The following is a 7,227-nucleotide window of genomic DNA, read 5'->3' as shown; positions in this document are numbered from 1 at the left end:
TCTTTCGCGGTGTCAAATAAAGCTTGTCAACTATGACACCGGCTGCTTCGGGGTGTGTAACATTACCATTTGTAATCAGACTATTACAGTTTAGTGATAAGAGGTCAGCCACGCACCTTCGGCCAGGTCTATCAGAAAAAACACTTTGATTTAATGAATACCCGGTTAGTAAAACAAGATATTTGAGTGGCCATGTATCATTATTTCAGACGAATGTCCAGCCGAAACTACACTTTGTTATTATAGCTGTTAGTAAAATATTGTTCGTGTGTGAAGGAGAATGCTGCGCAGCGAGGCCAATTTTCCGCCCCCACATCGATCAGATGCACGTTACAAATCCGAGCATGGGCGGGCGGAACTGCAGCTAACTTCGATCGAAATCTCTCTCAAAACCTGTCGTGGGCTGTTCGAGTGCTTCGCCCTACTTCCTGTTTGTTCCTTGGGAAAGTTTAAACTTTCATGGAAACCTACGATGAACCATCAATTTTGGTCTACATTTTAACTCCACCCTCGCGGTTTTGGTGAGACAAGCAACACCTCCAGTTCGATATAAAATTGTGTTAAATCATAATTTCCATTTATCCCAACAGTCGGGTTTCATTTGGAGGAGGTGTGCGTGTGTGTGTGTGGTGGTGGTGGGGGGGGGGGGGGGGTCGTCGCATTGTGCTCAGCTGCACTTGACCCCCAGTCATTTGGAGGGGTTGTCTTTAAAGGGAAGACAATTACAAACAATACCTCACTCCTCTTCATACTTGCTAGAATAAATGAGCTACCTTGATTTTTGTAAAAGGGAAAACTATATGCAAATCAATATTCTCAATTTTTTATCCAAACTTGCTAACTGTCACGTTAAGTATCCCTAAAGACGTAATCTCGCTCAGGTAATCCCATGGACATCGTCACGTTGAGATTGATCATGAACGACTCTGTTAAATCTAATGGGGTTTTAAACAATCCTGCCAAGGACCCCAGTTGCATGTTCTGTAATCAATGTAACTGGAGGAGATGTATTGTTTGTTTTAATCTTTGCGTAGAGCATAGTTAACTCGTGTGTGAGTGGATACAGTCATGTCTGTCATGCAGCGGTCAATGAAAACCTTGTATCCCCCCTCCCAGTTGATCATCGATCGCCAATAATTTAGTGTCGACTTTTATGTCCAATTAGACTGAAGTTTTGGGCGAACAGTTTATTCTACCCGTCGATGAGAAGAATATGTAGTGGCATTCGATTTGCTCATCACTTTTAAAAGAAAGTTATTCATAACCGTTGAAAAACTTTGTTGATAATGTGAAGAGCGTCTAGCGATTTTAATGTACGTCTTTGTGTCGGCTAATTGTCGATTTTCTTACCGGGGTGGGGGGTTACAGAGTTTGTATTGACCGCTGAAAGCTTTCGAAAAAAAAAAAAGTAGCTCCGATATGATATTATAGAAAAAACACTCAAAACATACGGCATTTCGCTAAAAAATTATAATTCAATTTGAAAATTTTCAATTGCGAAAGTACGTCCTGAATTGCCGTGGTGGTGTAGACAGATATTCAAATGCTATAGACACCAAGTTTCAGCAGATTCGTATGCACACACTGTAATAACTGTACTACGGCATTGTGTATAAATGCATTTCTATTGCCCTGAACCATCATCAATTACGAATGGCGTACCCCTTTAACTGCCTAACACATTTTTAGCTCATGATTCATGCACCAATACCATAAGACTTCATAAAACTAATACTACAAAAATTAAAGGGAATGACAATCTTGTGTGAGGATTCAAAGTTCTGCGGTCGATATCAAATTGACGGGCATTTTATCACAACTGGTTAATCAAGGCCAAGTGGTGTACGCACCAGGAGGCTTTTTCCGACATCTTAACGGTTTCTCAAACTTTTCCTGATTTATTCGACAAAAGTCCGACATTGTCCGACTAATTGAGTGAGCTAATTAGTATTCATTCTTACATGTAGGGTCGCTCTGGGTGTTTGGCTCACCACATTAATCCCATAAACCTTTGATCTTTATTGCCCTATTTTGGGTAGCCCTGGTATTTTTCACAGGTTTTCTAGAAATCTGACCTTTCACAGAAAAGTCGGACAATGTCGGACTTTTGTCGGATAAATCAGGAAAAGTTAGAGAAAGCTCCTGGGGAACATACTATCAGCTCCTGGGGAACATACTTCAGACATGAATGTACAGACCATACAGTCATGTCTCTTGTACTTTCTGTTTCGTAGGTGACTCCCCGCCGGTATGTGAAGGAGGATGAATACACATTGCCCTTTAGGCTCCCCGAGAACAAGCGCGAAATAGAATAGAAAAATGAAAATGCTATGACCACACCAAAACAAACACTAAAAGCAAAGCCACCAAAACGAGTGTTTTAGAAACTTGCCATGAGTTCGAGAAGGATTGTATGCAGGCCACGTGAAGCTGAGACCCCTTGTCAATGGGGTTGACCACCTCTGGCAGGCGATGGTCTCGATGAAATACTAGCGGATCCTGCGGCTCTATACATGGTAATGAAATTGCGTCGACAGTCCCGTCTTTCTTGAATGTAAACTTCCCGAAGTTTTCAAAGCCATCACAAAAAAGCGTCCAGCCTAATTCAGACTCTGTGCTGAATTCGTCAGCTTGGAACAAATTTATCAGAAGACGTCCGTATTTGCCATAAATTGCGTGAAGTGTGTATGTTGTATGGTTTAAGAATACGGTCAGGTTACCGAATACCTTATTGCCATACGTTCCGACGTACGGTGACAGGTTCCGCCGGAAAAACGGCCGGGCTATGATGCCACCGCCGTAATTTGCAGTTTGGTCATTTGTGTCAAGCCCGAAGGGGCCGTAACCGCAGATTTCCTCTGGAGTCGTGAAACATTCCTCCCTCAGAAGAAGGTCCATTATGTAGAAGTTTACTAGGGATGTATAAAAGCCCATTTGTTTTGGTTTGGCTGCACCGTTTATGCTCGTGAATGCGCCATATTTGTGATAGGGGAGAATGCGCATGCTGCTGAAGTAATCGTATATAAACCCGTAATGGTGTAGGACTTCGTAACCTGAAATTGAGACAACGATATGAGGGAATTGAAGGGGACGTGTTCGGAGCAGGAAAATATTTATATATATAATATTCGCAACTTTACGAATCCCAAACTCCGAATTGTTATTTATCGGAGAAAGTGACGGCAAAATCATATTTTTTTTATCTGATTAATGCGTGTTGCTCTCAGAAGGGATACTCGAAAAGCTAGTTTGCCGAATCATTAAACTGTAATACTCGCTGCGGATGTTGAATTCGTGGCGATGAGGCCGAATTCGTTGATAAATTGCCATAGCGTCTTTTTTTCAAGAAGGGCATAGCTAGACGTTAGCCACCCCGACCCCAGAGAGCCTCCCCGATCGAAAGACTAGCTACGCACATGACCAGTCGACTTCATGCGCAGCAGGCAGCCCCCAGCGTCCTCCAGTTAACCTTGGCCAGGTCTTTTACCGTGTGGTGTCCGTAATCTGTCTTCATCTCCAAGAAGTGATTGGGTGCAAGGCATTCGTCGGTTGTTACATTTGGTCTTGTATGGTTCACATAGGCTCACCCATTGTTTATCGCTAATATTTCAAGTACTTTCAGCTGAGTCGAAATCTTGTGGTCAAGATGCATGGGTATGGTTTGACTGAGTGATAAAAACATTCTTCATAGAAACATGAGCGCTGCCGATGTACAAATGACCTATTTTGAAAAGCGAGGCCTTTGATCTTTAATGCCCTATTTTGGGAAGCCCTGATATTTTTCACAGGTTTTTTTCCTTTCTGGGAAAAGTCGAACAATGTCGGACTTTTGTCGGATAAATCAGGAAATAGTTAGAGAAGCTGTTAAGAAGTCGGAAAAGCCTCTACTGGTGAATGTATTTTGATGTTCCACACGTGCACAAGGTTATGCCGATAGTACCACGTCGCAACTGATGATACCAGCAGAGGTAATTCCTTCGTCGCCGAGTATACTGACGACTTTTGGCTTGTTTATCTCTATCAATGGAAACTTGTTATGCTGCTCATCAGATTGAAACAACTCTTTTCCCTCATTACATTGCCAAATTATTCATTAATTACATGGCCTCCACTTTTAGCTTGTAGTGAAATCCTGTTTTAACCTCAGCCTTTAAGTTCGTTCTTATTTGTAAAACATAAATGGACTTTGAGAAAAGCTCACAATTCTTCGTTTTCTGCGAGAAAATAGCATGTTTGCAAGGAACAATCCGCGATTTACAATACGCAATGCAGCTTATTGGTGTACGTCGTGTTGTTGTTTTAATCGGGCCAGATACGTCATATAAGCTTCGGTCCGTGTTTCTTCGGATGTACTTCCTTCTATCAACGGCGACTGAAAAAACAAAATGGAAAGAATTTAGCCTGCTACCTATTGGAGTTGCATGTTGAAGAGTTTGTGATTTCAGCCTCGCCGAATCGAGTATTTTAATACAATACTCGATTCGAGGAAGAAGTATATTGTAGTTTTGAATGAGAAACAAACATGCCGGACTTTTGTCAGATAAATCAGGAAAAAGTTAGAGAAACCGTCAAGACTACTACTGGTGATATAAGTTATAACATCTCGTATATACTGGCGCTATAGAACTTCTTGACATTGCTTGGAGAAAGTGCATGGTGATAAACACGGAGGCTACTCATGGATCCGTTAAACACACCCGTTCCATCGACGTGATAATCGTGCCAATCCCCCTTCCACCCGAGCTGATACCGTTCATGCTCGTTGTAAACACTGTCCAGGTTACTTCCCATGACATGTTGCCTTTGGACAACTTGACCATTCACATACATCGCGCTGTACGCTCTCGACGGTCCCAAGTCACAACGACAGATGTCCACCGCAGCACGTTTAATAAGGTATCATTAATTTTGCAATGTCAGCAGATTTAATTGCTTTGGGGAGTCGATTCAAGAGATCAGGGGCAGCCACGGAGAAATTGCGATCCCCGTACTTTGATTTTGAGCGAGGTACAAGGAGACACTTTGAACAGGATGACCTGGTAAGGCGCCCACCTTCGTTACGCTGCAAAAGTGAAGATAGATATGATGGCGCAAGTCCATCGAGGGCCTTGAAACATATCACCAGCACCTTGAAGACAGCTCGGCTCTTTGCTTGGAGCCAACGGAGCTGCTTTAAGATGGGGGTGATGTGATCGAGCTTCCTCGTCCCACAGATAAGCCTAGCGGCTGAGTTCTGTACCCGCTGGAGCGGAGCAATGGTTTGGTCCGGTAAACCGTACAGAAGCCCATTGCTCATATCCAGCCTTGAGGTGACGTAAGCATGGACAAGGCGTTCAGCACTGGCTTGGTCTAGGAACCTGCGGATCTGACCTATCCGCTACAAGGAGAAGTACATGGATTTACACATGTTGCGAATATGATCTTTCATATTCATGTTTCTGTCAAACCTGACACCAAGATCTCTGACCGACTCGGAGCTTGAGATGGATACACCATCAATGGTGATTTCAGGCACTGAACCAAGTCTACGACTTGATACAATGTCCATAAACTCAGTCTTTGGAGCATTTAGAGCTAACTTGTTGACGTGAAGCCACTTTTTGACATCAATGATGCACTTTTGAACCTTTTTTACCATGGCAGGACCCTGGACAGGATGACCAGATGGGAAGGAATCTACCAGCTGGTTGTCGTCAGCGTAGAGCTCAAATGGAACCTGGTTATGACGCATGACATCGCTGAGTGGGATCGTGTAGATGGTATACAACACGGGTCCCAACACTGAGTCCTGGGGCACACCGTATCGTAGGGGCACACTACTCGAGATGTTACCGCTGACGCTAACAGAGAAAGTTCTATCTTTCAAATAGGAAGAAAACCAACGCCTGACCCTGAAGACCAACGCATTCTTGGAGCCTGTCCAGGAGAATGTGATGATCGACAGTATCGAAGGTTGCTGACAAAGCTAGCAAAACCAAGAGTACTTCTTCTCCCCTGTCGAGAGATGTCAAAATCTAGTCCGACATTTTTAGTAGAACGGTTTCAGTACCATGATTCGGTCGATAGCCAGATTGATGTGGGTCATATAGAGAGTGCTCTGCCATGTGAGATCGGAGGCGAGTAGCTACTACGCGTTCAATCAGCTTGGATAAATATGAGAGGTTCGACACAGGGCGATAATTTGATAGCAAATTCTCGTCGAGTGATGGCTTTTTCAGCAGTGACTTGACAATGGCAGACTTCAAGGAGCACGGGACACTAGCACAGGTCAATGATTTGTTTATGATGTTGACCAGAACTGGGAGTACAGGGTTCAAACACTTCTTCAGGAGCCAGGTTGGAATTGGGTCCAACTCACAACTCTTTGCAGGAAGCTGCATTATCAGCTTCCTGACCTCATCCTCGGTTGCGGGATCAAAGGCTTGTAGCTGTGGAGTTGACCTGTCGGGATGTGGGCAACTGAAGCTGCTGGAGTCAGCTCCCCCTAGTCTAAAGAATCCCATATCGTTCCAACCTTGGCCCTGAAGAAGTCGCTGAACTCCGCTGCCAGTTTCTTAGTGTCAGTGGTGTCTGGTGTAACCGGACATCTGTCTCTGCCCAAAAGTTCATCTACAATTTTGAAGAGGTCCTTCTGATTGCAGGCAGCAATCCTGTCCTTGTTGTATAGGATAGTTTAGCTGCTTCGATTTTCCCCGACACAATTCGAGCTTGCTCTCTGAAAAGCTGCCTGTTGATCTCAATAGGATGGTTATATTTGGTATTGTATGGTTCACATAGGCTCACCCATTGTTTATCGCTAATATTTCAAGTACTTTCAGCAAAGTCGAAATCTTGTGGTCAAGATGCATGGGTATGGTATGACTCAGTGATTAAAATATTCCTTGTAGAAACGTGAGCGCTGCTGATGTACAGACCTCTGATCTCTAATGCGCTATTTTGGAAAACGAGGCCTTTGATCTTTAATGCCCTATTTTGGGAAGCCCTGATATTTTTCACGTTTTTTTCCTTTCTGGGAAAAGTCGGACAATGTCGTACTTACGTCGGATAAATCAGGAAAAACTTAGAGAAACTGTTAAGAAGTCGGAAAAGCCTCTACTAGTGAATGTATTTTGATGTTCCACACGTGCACAAGGTTATTTGCAAGTCCTCTCAACGTCCTCGCAATGGTGAATATAGCTCTGTCAATTTGTTCAATTTTTATGATGTTAAACCAACTTTTACGTGACG

The sequence above is a fragment of the Lineus longissimus genome, chromosome 15 (genome assembly GCF_910592395.1).
Source record: "Lineus longissimus chromosome 15, tnLinLong1.2, whole genome shotgun sequence".
Lineage (NCBI taxonomy): Eukaryota > Metazoa > Nemertea > Pilidiophora > Heteronemertea > Lineidae > Lineus > Lineus longissimus.
This window is presented reverse-complemented; position numbering follows the sequence as displayed.